We start from the raw sequence: 13151 nt of genomic DNA on the forward strand, positions 1-13151 counted from the left end.
ACCTAGCATGGTAATGGACTGGATGACGGCCAATAAACTGAAGCTCAATCCAGACAGGACAGAGTTCAGGCTTCAAGCTGAAGTGGTGCACAGCCCTAAAATTTGGAGTCTAACATCAGGAAGAACAGATTAAGAACTAATTTGAAAACAGGGAAGCAAAAAGATAGGGTGCAGGAAGAATAAAAAGATTACCACTTCCCATAAAATAAAGTCCCACTGAAGTTACTCTGAAATTAATTACAAGATCACTTCGCTGAGCATCAGCACTGTGGTTAACCACATATGGTGGGACTGGATGGTGCTGCTTGCTTTGCTAACTAAGCCAAAGGCCCCATTTCCTCAAAGAAACAAGAACCTGTTACTGCATGCACAATTCTCCCTTCCCCATTAGCACCAACAGTCCCAGGACATGGTCTGAGGGCACATTATACAACAAATTTGCTGAAGCTATGGGTCTTGTCAGTGTCTGGATGGACCACCTGAGAACCCTATATATGCTGCCTTGGGCTCCATCATGGAAGAAAGGTAGGATACAAATGAAACAAATAAACACCAAAATACTAAAAGCTGGGACAATGGTAGACTAATTCCTGTGTCATTATCAAATCACCTATTTACCCCAATGCCTTGCTTGTGAATCAATCTCCTGCACTGTGTGCATTTATCAGCTGTTTTTCATTGCCATAGTAAATGTGGCTTGAGTTGTGAAGAGGGAGTGTGGTGGATGAATTTCACCTGGTCTAGAACATGGAGTTTGAATCCCACATTCTCAGCATGCTACATGGTGGAAACAGTTGTCCTTCACTTCCAAGTTTCAGGATATTTATTTACTGCCAACTCTAAAGGCTCCTTTTCCCTAAAAAGTGCAGAAACACACTTCAGTGTTAGCAGAGGTGGTATATTGGTTTTAATGAGCTCAAGGGTAACAAAGGCCCTACCACAGTCTCTAGACTGCTAATGCACATTTTAGCATGCAGTGTGTATTTTCTGAAGCACAGAACCATACAAAGCACCTAGTGCTTTTCCAAAGCTGCTTCAGAGTTCAAGCGTTAAATGCTCAGCTGGGCTGGAACTGTCAGCAGAAGGAAATGACAGGGATGAAGTAAACACAAAAATTTATAAAGATCTCGAGGGAGCGGGGAATCTCAACACTGATAACAGATTAAAGATCAGGAAGATAATTTTACAAGTGAATTAATGAATCAGGGCAGGGCTTCCCTCACATGAGATGTCCACTTGTCATTTCCAAGAGAGGGATTCAAGTATGTTTTGAGATCTCGGTTCTTTACCATTTGAGATAGTTGATCCTTGTTGTTTTTAATAAGCATGCTTGTCAACCCTTTTGGAAAATGTTATGTTGTATATCTTCCCATGTAATTTCTTTTTCCTATTACTAAGAAACACACTATGCTAATGTGAATAGCAATTTGAATATGCTTGAAGATCAGCCATGTGGTTTCTTATAATGTTAAAAAAAAAAAAAGACAGTGTTACCTTCAATTTTAATTAGTTAGAGTTAGGTGTGTCTCCTCCAACTCATGCCGGAAAACAATTGGGTTTTTTTAAACATTCCTGCTGAGAGCTCGAAAAGCTGCAAGGGGTTGTTAGTTTTAAATCCAGGGTTGGGCAACACATTTATTAAGACCAGCCAAAGTGCCACAGTAGTTAGTGCAAGTGTTCACATTCTTCATCAGGCTAGGTCAGGGATGGGCAACACATGGCCTGCATGTCACCTGCCATGGTTGCTTGTAGGGATGCTGGAGAAATCTGCCATGGACTCCAGTGAGGCCAGATTCCCAAGAATCCAGCCTGTGGAGTCCACAGTGGACAGCTCCCCCACACTTGCGCATCCTCTGGATTTCATGTGGGCAGCTCATCTTTATAAAAGGCAAGATAGGTGAATGGCGACTGCCATTAGCCTATCATGGGAAAAATCAGCCATCGTTGGCATATTTTATGCTATTTGCAGCCATAAAACACTTACTTCTATGTAGATGGCCACAATATATGTAGAAGTAAGAACTTTAATTTGCAAATGGCATAAAACACGCCAGTTGCAGCTGTAATTTTCCCACGATAGGCTAATGGCAGGTGCCATTAGCCTATCTCACCATTTATAAAGCTGGACAGCCACCACATAAAATCTGTCAGATGTACCAGGGCTCTGGGGAAATCCATGGGGCCCTAAGCGGCCCAGATTTCCCCTTGGTGGACCCTCCTCCAGAGTGGATGCCAGAGGTTTTCCCCATCCCTAGCTGTTTGTGTAGACCCTATCTGGTCCCTGCTGCCGCTGCTGCAGCCATTGCTGCTGCAACCCCCAAAATACCAACAATTCTGGTGGAAAACAAGGAAGCATATGCCTTGTTTCTCAGTAGAATGGGATTCCTGACAGCCCACCAAACAGATGTTTGGTGGACTGTTGGGAGTAAGGATAGGCGAATGGGCAATGCATGAGATCACTAGGATTTTCCGAACATTGTTTCGCCCCTTATCTTGTGCCCAATTCCTGTTTGCACTGCTGATTGCTGCTCCCTCTGCATGAACTGGAAAATTGTGCAAATCGAGCAGTGATCGAACATGCAATTTGCGCAAATTTCCTAATTTGTGCAACTTTCCTCCAAAGACTAAAGCAGGGTTGATTCAGTCTGCAGGGGGCATTTGTGGAAATTAAGAAAGTTGTGCAAAATCAAACTAGGAAAGTTGCGCAAATCAAACACGAGCACATATCCAGCAACTTGCGGACATTTTTGACGGACACGTGCTTGCAGTCAAGCTTACGTCTGGGGCTTCGAACAGGGCATGCTCACATGTTTTGTGAGCAAAAACAGAATTCTCATACATCCCTAGTTGAGAGTGCAATTCTGCTGGGAAACAAAGTGTGTGCTCATCACCTTGTTTTCCACCAGAATTGCTGTTTATAGTGGTGTGGCCATTTCAAGCAGTGGTGGGGATGGGTGTGGTCCCTGCAGCATTCCAGGATGGCCAATGCAGCCCCCCAACCCTCCAAAGATGGCAATCCCAGGGCTATGAGGTATTAAAAAGAAAACAAAAGCAGGGAATAGAGGAAGAACAGAAAAGTCCAAGAATTAGGCTATATGTTGTAGTTTAGACCCAGACTCAAAATGGAAATTGTACACTGAATGAATTAGTCACTAGTAGGTGAACCATGAAACTGCTTTCATTGCTAGCCTCCTGCCACTTGGCAGTCTTACAGCAAAAACAAGGGGGGGGGTTAAGAGATGATGGATGGCTCATTTCCACATAGAAAAGACTCTGCAAGATATTCTTCTTAGCTGGAAACAACGTGCAGAGCATCATTTCCTGCAAAGAATAATGGGGCTTGTCATTAGAAATTTTTAAACCCCATGAACCTCTGGCAGCAAATAATGTTCATGCATTATTGCTGGGGAAGAACATGCCTTGTGTGGGTGTCTGCCGCCTCTTACCTCCTCCCCCTTCCTTTTTGCTCGAGGAATGTCAGCGGGGGGGGGGTGAATTGGCAGAGAGGGCAGAGTAGTGCTAGAAGCAGGATGCGGACCTCATTTTAACAGGTGCAGCTCAAAGGCCTGACTTGGTAGGACTAGACTTTTCAAGGAGGGGATGTTCACATTTCAATCTCCCCCCTTTTAATATCTCACATGCCATCGCTATTTTAATATATGCAAACGTATTTTCTGTATCATGGTGTCCAGATTTAGCATGCTGAGTAAAGTATATGTTAATGGGGTGGGGGTGGGGGTTAAACTGGAAAGCTGAAGCATCCTCCATATGAGGAGATGCTGAGAGTTTTGAGGGAGGGGCTTTTTCATTTAGAAAAAAAGATGAACACGGAAGGGAGACTCACATAGAAGTTATACAATTATGAATGATGTGGAGGAAGATAATTTTTTGCCCTTCATTCATAATATCCAGTCCCATGAACTGATGGCTTATGGGGTCAATCTGTGGTTTTACCTCTTATACTGGATATTGTATTTTATGTTATGGTGGCATGTATATTACTTTCATATTGTTAATTTCATTGCAATTTTATTTGTATTATGTTTTAAATTGTAAAATGCCTAGAGCAATTTATTTTATGAGGCATTTAATACATTTAATAAAATAAATGAATACATAAATTCTCTCTAATTACTTGAAATAATTAGAAGACTGTTGACATCAAACACTGCCTGAGCGTTTCCCTGAGAAAACTTATTAGTAGGGGTGTGTGCACAGAAGATAATATACCATTCAGAACCGTCTTTCAGGACTTTGGATAGCAAGTCACTTTGCCTCAGACTGCTTTGGGCAACCTGAGAGACTTCACCTTTTGTCCAAAGCAGTCTCACTTCAGAAATCTGATGCTTCATGTGTCTCCCTATTTTAATAGAATTTTGGATGAATTGGATTAAATTAGCAGATACAGTTGCCCCTAGTGAAGAGATGAAGCCTGAAACTAGATAGATACAGAGTGGTTGTTCAAGGATAGTGTTTAAAATTTGGGGGAGGAAAGGATTCACACCCCCATCATGTGGCTTTGTAGGGCACAGTATAAAAATGGGAGACATTGCAACATTTCAGGAAGATACGTTCCAGGGTTAGGGAAACAGAGCCCTCAAACTTGTTAACTATGAACCCCCGAACTAGGATCTCCTGCAAACATGTGCCAAAGTTTTGTGCTAGTTTTGTGCCACAAATCCCGCATTTTGTGCCACCACCCAAAACTGTGTACTGATACATCAAGTGCGGATTCATAGTTAACACACCAAAAAACAACAACATTGTCATATCAGCTCCAAACTGTGCTAGTTTTGTCCCATTTTGTGCCATAAATCCTGAGTTTTGTGCTGCTGTTGTGTGAAAATGACATAAGCTTAGTTGTGGCCTGGTGAAAGTGAGAATTTCCACATTCTCATATCAGCTCCAAACCAGTGCCAAAGTTTTGGGGTAGTTATGTGCTGCAAATCACAAGTTTTGTGCCAGTACCCAAAATGTGAAAATAACATACGCTTACATGGGCCTGGAGAATGCTGAAAAACTGACAGTGACATATTACCTCCGAACCTACGCCAAGGTTTTGTGCTGGTTTTGTGCCACAAATCCTGAGTTTTGTGCTGCCACCCACAACTGTGTACTGATACATCAAATGCGGATTCAGAGTTAACACACCAAAATGACCCACACTGTCATGGCACCTCAGAACCAGTGCCAAAGTTTTGTGCTGGTTTTGTGCTGCTTTGTGCCACAAATCCAGAGTTTTGTGCCGCCACCCATTGTGTCAAAATGACATACCCACAGGTGGGGCCTGGTGAAGGCTGAAAAATCCACAGTGTCATATTTCCTCCGAACCTATGCCAAAGTTTTGTGCCATTTTGTGCCACAAATTCTGAGTTTTGTTCCAGTACCTGAAGTGTGAAAAAGACATACCCTTGCATGGGGCCATGCAAAGTCTGAAATTTCCACAATCTCATACCACCTCCAAACCTGTGCCAGAGTTTTGTGCTAGTGGTTTTTTGTTGCCACTATTTACTGAACATTTGCTGAGTTCAATGGGGCTTTCCTCCTTGTGAAGACGAGAGGTTTCCCTTTTAAAATGTTTGCCTGCCAGCTGTTAAAGGCACAAGGATCCAGACTGGAAGAGCTAGCAACCCTACTGTGTCCACATCAAACTCCCCATGTTCCCTTTCCATGCCATTTTTGTACGTGAAATGCTAGAAAGAGTCATGCTATTCTTGTAAATTGCTCAACATAAAAAATGCACACTGGAAGATAAATGTGGCTAACAGAGATGTGCTCAGCTTATATGTGCTCAGAGATGTGCTCAGCTCTCCCTTCTCAAATCAGAGCTTCTTGAGATATATATCTATATCTATAACTATATCCAGGAACAAGCAAAGAATTGGCCTATAAATAGGATTGGGAAATATACATAAGGTTGATTTGTGGACCCCAAGAGCATCTCTACAGTGCTTATCAATGCTGTTATCAGTGTCATTTAAATTCTCTTAAATTTAAATGACACTGATAACAGCATTGATAAGCACTGTAGAGATGCTCTTGGGGTCCACAAATCAACCTTATGTATATTTCCCAATCCTATTTATAGGCCAATTCTTTGCTTGTTCCTGGATATAGTTATAGATATAGATATATATCTCAAGAAGCTCTGATTTGAGAAGGGAGAGCTGAGCACATCTCTGAGCACATATAAGCTGAGCACATCTCTGTTAGCCACATTTATCTTCCAGTGTGCATTTTTTATGTTGAGCAATTTACAAGAATAGCATGACTCTTTCTAGAATTTCACGTACAAAAATGGCAACAGTCCACAACTCATGTATAGAGTTTGGTGGAAGTCAGTAATATTGCTTTGGATTTCAAAGTGTATTATAGATTGCTGCGTAAATAAAGTTTTCAGAATATACATGCTAAATCTCCTTAGTTTTGCCAAACTGTATCTCCCCACCCCCCACCCCACTTTTCTGTCCCCTTTCTTACAAAGAAAACCATTTGCACCTGTGATTTCATTGAAAATTGAAGGTGTAGCATTATTATTTAAATGTTTCCATTAATTGCTTTCACATGTTAGCTTGTTTGTGGGTACCTGAGAGACAAATATTTGAAATATGATTTTTAAAACATACATTCAGATGGATAATTTGTATACACTGCCATATGACATTCCTGCTACATGTAGGATTTCTCAGATTAATCATTTGGTATAACATAACATACCAGACATATTTGTTTACATTTGTTTCATTTAAGTACATGAATGTACAAGCGAAAGGCCAGAGACCTCTCTGTACACCCAAACATTTCTGCTCCCCAAAGCATTTCTCTACATTTCCTCTTTTGAATGCAATTCCTACTTCTTTGGGGTCCACAATGGAGAGTTTCCTGTTTTCTGGAGAAGCTTTTCAGCTGGGGCGCGCGCACATGGGAACAGCAATAGGAAACCCATATAACACACACACACCCTTCTCCTTTCCTCAAAATTGACTCTCCCCCACTAGTTTCTCCTCTTTTACATCCCATTACAACCCTGCCCATAATCTTCATTCATCCAGCTCGGTCACCCTTAGCCATCAGAAAGTTCCATCTCTCCCTCTTCCTGCTGCTTTTTGGAAGGATGTAGTCAGCTTCCTTTCATCGGTGGCCCTGCTGAGCAGTGAGATACTCATTTGCTACTTTCTGTATTATAATTATACCAAGTAGCCTGTCTCTCTGCAGTCTTTGATAAACACAAACCAAGTGCCATTATTTGGAGCTAAAGAAAAACAAACTAGGGACATGGAGGAGTGGACAGTGCCTGGATTGTGAGGGGCAGGGGGTGTCTGTGTATGATTTATTCCCTTAGCTGGTTTTACCAATCTCAGAACTCACCTGTATCAAATTGCTTGGTTTTATGTTTTGAACAGCAATAGAGTAAGACTCTAGCTAGACAAATCTTCTCATATTCTACTGGAATTCATCCTGTAACTAAGGCCCTGTCTCCACGACAACGGAAGGAGAAGGAAGAAGTGGTTTACCCGCATTTTTCAAGGAGCTGGCTTTGGTCTATGCAGGGCTCCACGGGCGCATGAACCGCACCATTCTAAGTCGCTTTACAGAACATACTTCCGGGAGGTGGGGGGTGGAGTGAACATCACCTGACTGGCAGGGGCTGCTCAACCAGTAAGAGAGGCTTCCCCCCATCCAGGCTCTCCCCCTTTCTACTTCAATAAAATCTTCCTCCTGTGACTTGATAATCTCAGTAACTCCGGGAGTGTGCCTTTCAGGAACAAGCCTCATTGAGTATAATGGGAGTTACTTCTGAGTACACACTAATGGGTTTGTTGTGGGAAAGGCAGCAGTAAACACAGGGATGGGGAAACCAGTCCCCATTGTAACCTGATGCTGCACAGGATCACTGTAACGGAAGTGTGAATAGGGATGTACGAATCCCACTTACAGTCTACTGCATGAGTCCTCGGGGGGGGGGGGGGAGGCGATCCATCCCTCCCCCCTGGAATCCTCCCCAGCCGGGCTGCCGGGCTGCTGCGGCCGCAAATGGCGGCCGTCGTAGCGGCCGCCATTTACGGCCTTGCATTAGGCCATGATAGGCTACGTAAGTATTTACATAGCCTATCACAGCAAAAGGCAGGGACGCAAATGGTGGCTGCAATGATGCCCGCCATTTGCGGCTGCAGCAGCCCAGCAACAGCCGGAAGACGATGCGGAGCCTCATCCGCCACCAGGTAGGTCCATTCCGGGGGAGATTTTTTGGGGGGTGGGGGGTAGTCCATTCCGCCATGGACTCCAGGGGGCCAGATTCTAAAGAATCCGGCCTCACTGGAGTCCGTGGCAGAATTCTCCAACATCCCTAAGTGTGAATTAGTTACATCTGAAGGCAATAAACCAAGCCATGGAGAATCACAGGTTCAGTAAAGTGCTGTACTGCCTTCAGGAAATTGGTGCTTTAAAATCTGTATTTCAATTCAGGGGGATCTCTGTAAATTCTGAAGTGGGCCTTCAGAGGGCAAGCCTCATGGAGCACAATGGGAGTTACTTCTGATTAGACACTAATTGGTTTGTGCTGGGAAACACAGGGCACAGGAAACACCCCTTGACTGTGGTCATGGTGAAAGGCACACCCCTGGGCAGGGCTAGCATAGCCAAGGTAAATGTGGGGGGTGGGGCAAATAGCAACTATAGGGATGGCAGAGAATTCCGCCACGGATTCCAGTGAGGCCAGATTCTTTAGAATCCAGCCCCCCGGAATCTATGGCGGAACGGCCTCCTGCCCCCCCCCCCGCGGAATCCCCAGGATGGAACTTACCTGGGGCAGATGCCGCAGTTCCAGCGGCGGCGGCTGGTCTCCTGGCCAGCCGCGGCTGGGCTGCTGCGGCCGCCATGGCCATCCTTGCAGCTGTGATAGGCTACATAAGAATTTACATAGCTTATCACGGCTAAACCCGCCCCCCCAAAAAGCGGCGCACGCAAATGGCGGCAGCTACAGCGGCCACCATTCGCATTCCCTATTTTTTGCCATTCTAGCCTATGTAAATATTTACGCAGACAATTACGGCGACAAAAAGGGAACCGCAAATAGCGTACTGGGCGCTATTTGAGGGTTTTTTTGCCATTTTATCCTACGTAAATATTTACATAGGCTTTTACAGCAAAAAAAAAGAAATGCAAATAGCGCCCACTACGCTATTTGCGGTTCCCTTTTTTTTCGCCATAATTGTCTATGTAAATATTTACGTAGGCTAGAACGGCGAAAAATAGGGAACGCAAATGGCGGCCGCCGTAGCCGCCACCATTTGCGTACGCCATTGGGGGGGGCATGCTGTGATAGGCTACGTAAATACATACGCCGTAGCAGCCGCCATTTGCATCCACAGCAGGCCGTCCGCAGCCGGAAGTCCGGCTGCAGACGGCCCTGGCCAGCTGCTCCGCGGAGCCGCCATGGAGCAGAGCCAGCCAGGCAGGATTCCGGGGGGGAGGACCAGATCGCCTCCCCATCGAGGATTCCGGGGGGGAGGGGGGGAGTGCCTCACCCCCCAGTGGATGCCCCGACCGGAACCAGGTAAGGGATTCGTACATCCCTAAGCAACTACACCATGGAGAACCCCACTTAAGGAAAAGAATCGGACTTTAAGCAGTCTCAGGAAATCCAGGTTTTCCCTGGCTGCTGGATGGCCACAACGTCATGTATCCCTAATGACCTCAACACGCAGTCAGCACTCATGGAGACACCCCCTAAGCCAAAGTATAAGCAACTGAAAAAACTGTTTATTGCTTCCCTGTGTTCCTTGCCTTTACTCCCCTCCCCTTCCTCCATTGTTTCCTCTCTACTGAATTTTACACTGTAACGTCTTTGGGGCAGGCATTTGTCCTCCTGTAGTCTTTACAGAACCATGCACAGAGAGATGATGGCATATTTTTTAAATAAGTATAAGTACCATAAACAATATAGAAACGTAGGCCACAGAGACAGTCATGGTAGGTTTTAAAGGTCCTGATTTTATGTCAAGAAATGGGGGCTGATCTGCATTAGGCACAGAAAGCACACAAAGGCTTGTATCTGTAAGAATGCCTTGCTAATTCATGTGTTCACAACTATATCATATTTTGGTACATATAACCTCCCTGCTGCAAATGTTCCACACATTCCTCTTCCTGCTGTTTTGGGAAGGAGGTGACCAGTTTCTTTTCACCGGTAGCCATTCCTTGAATCAATTCACTATTCTGTGTTAAACCAGGGGCCCTGATGTGATCCCCAGCTAGCTAAACCACAAAATAAGCGGGCTGGCTCATCTACTTCCCCCACAAATTCGGCAGTGTGGTTGAATCTTTCTGTAGGAGAGATAGTTTGAATGGATACTTTAGTAGGGCTGTTGAGATTTATTTTTTTAGGAAATTCATTTGCCATGCTTCCATCAGGGAACTCAGAACGTTGTAAATGGCTTTGCCAGGTGGTCTCCTGTCCAAATGTTGAACAGATCCACATCTTGCTTCAGCAAGATGACGGCTTCAGAGGCCCTCCATCAACACTGAGATTATGCTTCTCATACCTTGAAGGCAAACACACATGGTAAGTGGGCTGGCTCATCCACCAACATCACCCCAAGCACTTCCATCGGCTTCTGCCTGTTGACATCATCCATCAGCTTCCACCTACTAACTTCCACTGGCTTCTAATCACGAATTTCCACTGGTTTCCTTGCACCTTGAACATGTAATCCCCTGCCACGCTACATCTGGGAGCTGACTTTCACCAGCCCCTCGATGCGTAATCTTCAGCCACTCTGCGTCTGGGGACTGACCTCCATCAGCCCCTGAACGTGTAATCCTCAGCCACGCTGCATCTAGGGGCTGACCTCCGCCAGCCCCTGAATGCATAATCTCAAGCCACACTGCGTCTGGGGACTGACCTCCATCAGCCCCTGAACGCATAATCCCCAGCCACGCTGCATCTAGGGGCTGACCTCCATCAGCCCCTGAATGCGTAATTCCCAGCCATGCTGCATGCACCAGCATTCGCCACGACCACATTCTCAACCTCTCAGACAAGCACACAAACACACCACAGGCAACATCCTCAGGCACTCTTCCATCCATTCACAGACACGCCCCAGCTTCAATACGCAAATATCCACCAAGCTTCCATCAGCTGGCTTCCACCATGTCGTCAGCAAGACATTGACCAACTTCCATCCCTGGAATAGCCGCTGGCTTCAGACCAAAAACCCGCCTCCCACTTAGCAAGTTCACCAGCTTTCGCTAGTGAACTTGCCTTCTCAGTTGCCTCCTGCTCTTCCTACAAGCTCCTCTTCTGAAGTGGCAGTTGCCCAAGTCAGCAATCCCTCTTTAAGCCAATGAACGAAAGGGATCTGTGATGTCACAAAGATGCAGTAGCATGAGCCTTAGGGATTGGCTGAAGTCTAGTGATGTCAACAATCCCTTAAATTCAGGGGCTTTTACTTCCTATGTTGGTCTTAGGAGATTGGTGTAGTATATTGGCAGTGAAACATAAATGAGTCTGTCAAGGTTCCTGTTTGACCTGGATCCCTTGAGCAACTCCTTAAGGATCTCTTGCCTCCTTAAGAGTCCCGCCTTCCTTCTTTTACTTTCCCCTTTCTGGTAACATGGGGTTTAGGCTGAAGACATGGGGTGACTGACACTCTAGACACAGGGTTTAACCACAATAGTTTACAAGTAGATTTAAAGCCTTGAATTCGCACTGAGATCATTCTATCGTTTTTGAGATTGTACCCCAGTACTGCTTTTCCTACCCTTTTGTTGACTATGAGTGCTACTCCATTTCTTCTAACTACACTAAAGCCTTTGATTGTGTAGATCACAACAAACTGTGGCAAATTCTTAAAGAGATGGGAGTGCCAGACCACCTTACCTGTCTCCTGAGAAACTTGTACAAGGGTCAAGAAGCAACAGTAAGAACCAGACATGGAACAACCGATTAGTTCAAAATTGGGAAAGGAGTATGACAAGGCTGTATATTGTCACCCTGCGTATTTAATTTATATGCAGAGTACCTCATAAGAAACGCCGGGTTGGATGAATCACAGCTCGGAATTAAGATTGCCAGGAGAATTATCAACAACCTCAGATACGCAGACGATACCACCCTAATGGCAGAAAGCAAAGTGGATCTAAAGAGCCTCTTGCTGAGGGTGAAAGTGGAGAGTGCAAAAGCTGGTTTGAAACTCAACATTAAAAAATGAAGATCATGGCATCTGGCCCCATCACTTCCTGGCATATGGAAGGGGAAGAAATGGAAGCAGTGACAGATTTTATTTTCTTGGGCTCCAAGATCCCCGCAGACGGTGACTGTAGCCATGAAATTAAAAGACACTTGCTCCTTGGGAGGAAAGCTATGGCAAACCTAGACAGCATAGTAAGAAGCAGACACATCACCTTGCCAACAAAGGTTCGTATAATCAAAGCTATGGTTTTCCCAGTAGCAATGCGTGGCTGTGAGAGCTGGACTATAAGGAAGGCTGAGCGCTGAAGAATCGATGCTTTCGAACTGTGGTGCTGGAGAAGACTCTTACAAGTCCCCTGGACTGCAAGGAGGTCAGATCAGTCAATCCTACAGGAAATCAACCCTGACTTCACTGCTCATTGGAAGGACAGATACTGACGCTGAAGCTCAAATATTTTGGCCACCTAATGCGAAGAAAAAAGTCACTGGAAAAGACCCTGATGCTGGGAAAGATTGAAGGCAAAAGGAGAAGGGGACAGCAGAGGATGAGATGGCTAGATAGCATCACCGATGCAATGAATATGGAGTTGAGCACACTCCAGGAGAAAGCGTAGGACAGGAAGGCCTAGCGTGCTATGGTCCATGGGGTCACGAAGAGTCGGACACAACTGAACGACTGAACAACAACAAGATTTAAAGCACACAAATTACAAATAAAGATATTTACACAATAGTGATACAAAAGCCATTAAAAGAAAATTAAAGTTGCAAAATGCAAGTTCCTTTACTATAGCTGTCCTTAGACTTTTCTAGGTTGTTTCCCGCTGCTGTCTCTTCAGACTCTGCTCTCACTTCAGGCTCTGGCTGTCTCTCTTGCTCTGGCTGCAGCCTGGCCTTTCCTTCTTTATTTTACTGGCTCCCTCTCTTTATAATATACCTTCCTCCCTCAAAACCA

The sequence above is a fragment of the Heloderma suspectum genome, chromosome 7 (assembly GCF_057233095.1).
Source record: "Heloderma suspectum isolate Gila_16-S chromosome 7, 16-S_ref, whole genome shotgun sequence".
In the NCBI taxonomy this organism is placed as follows: domain Eukaryota; kingdom Metazoa; phylum Chordata; class Lepidosauria; order Squamata; family Helodermatidae; genus Heloderma; species Heloderma suspectum.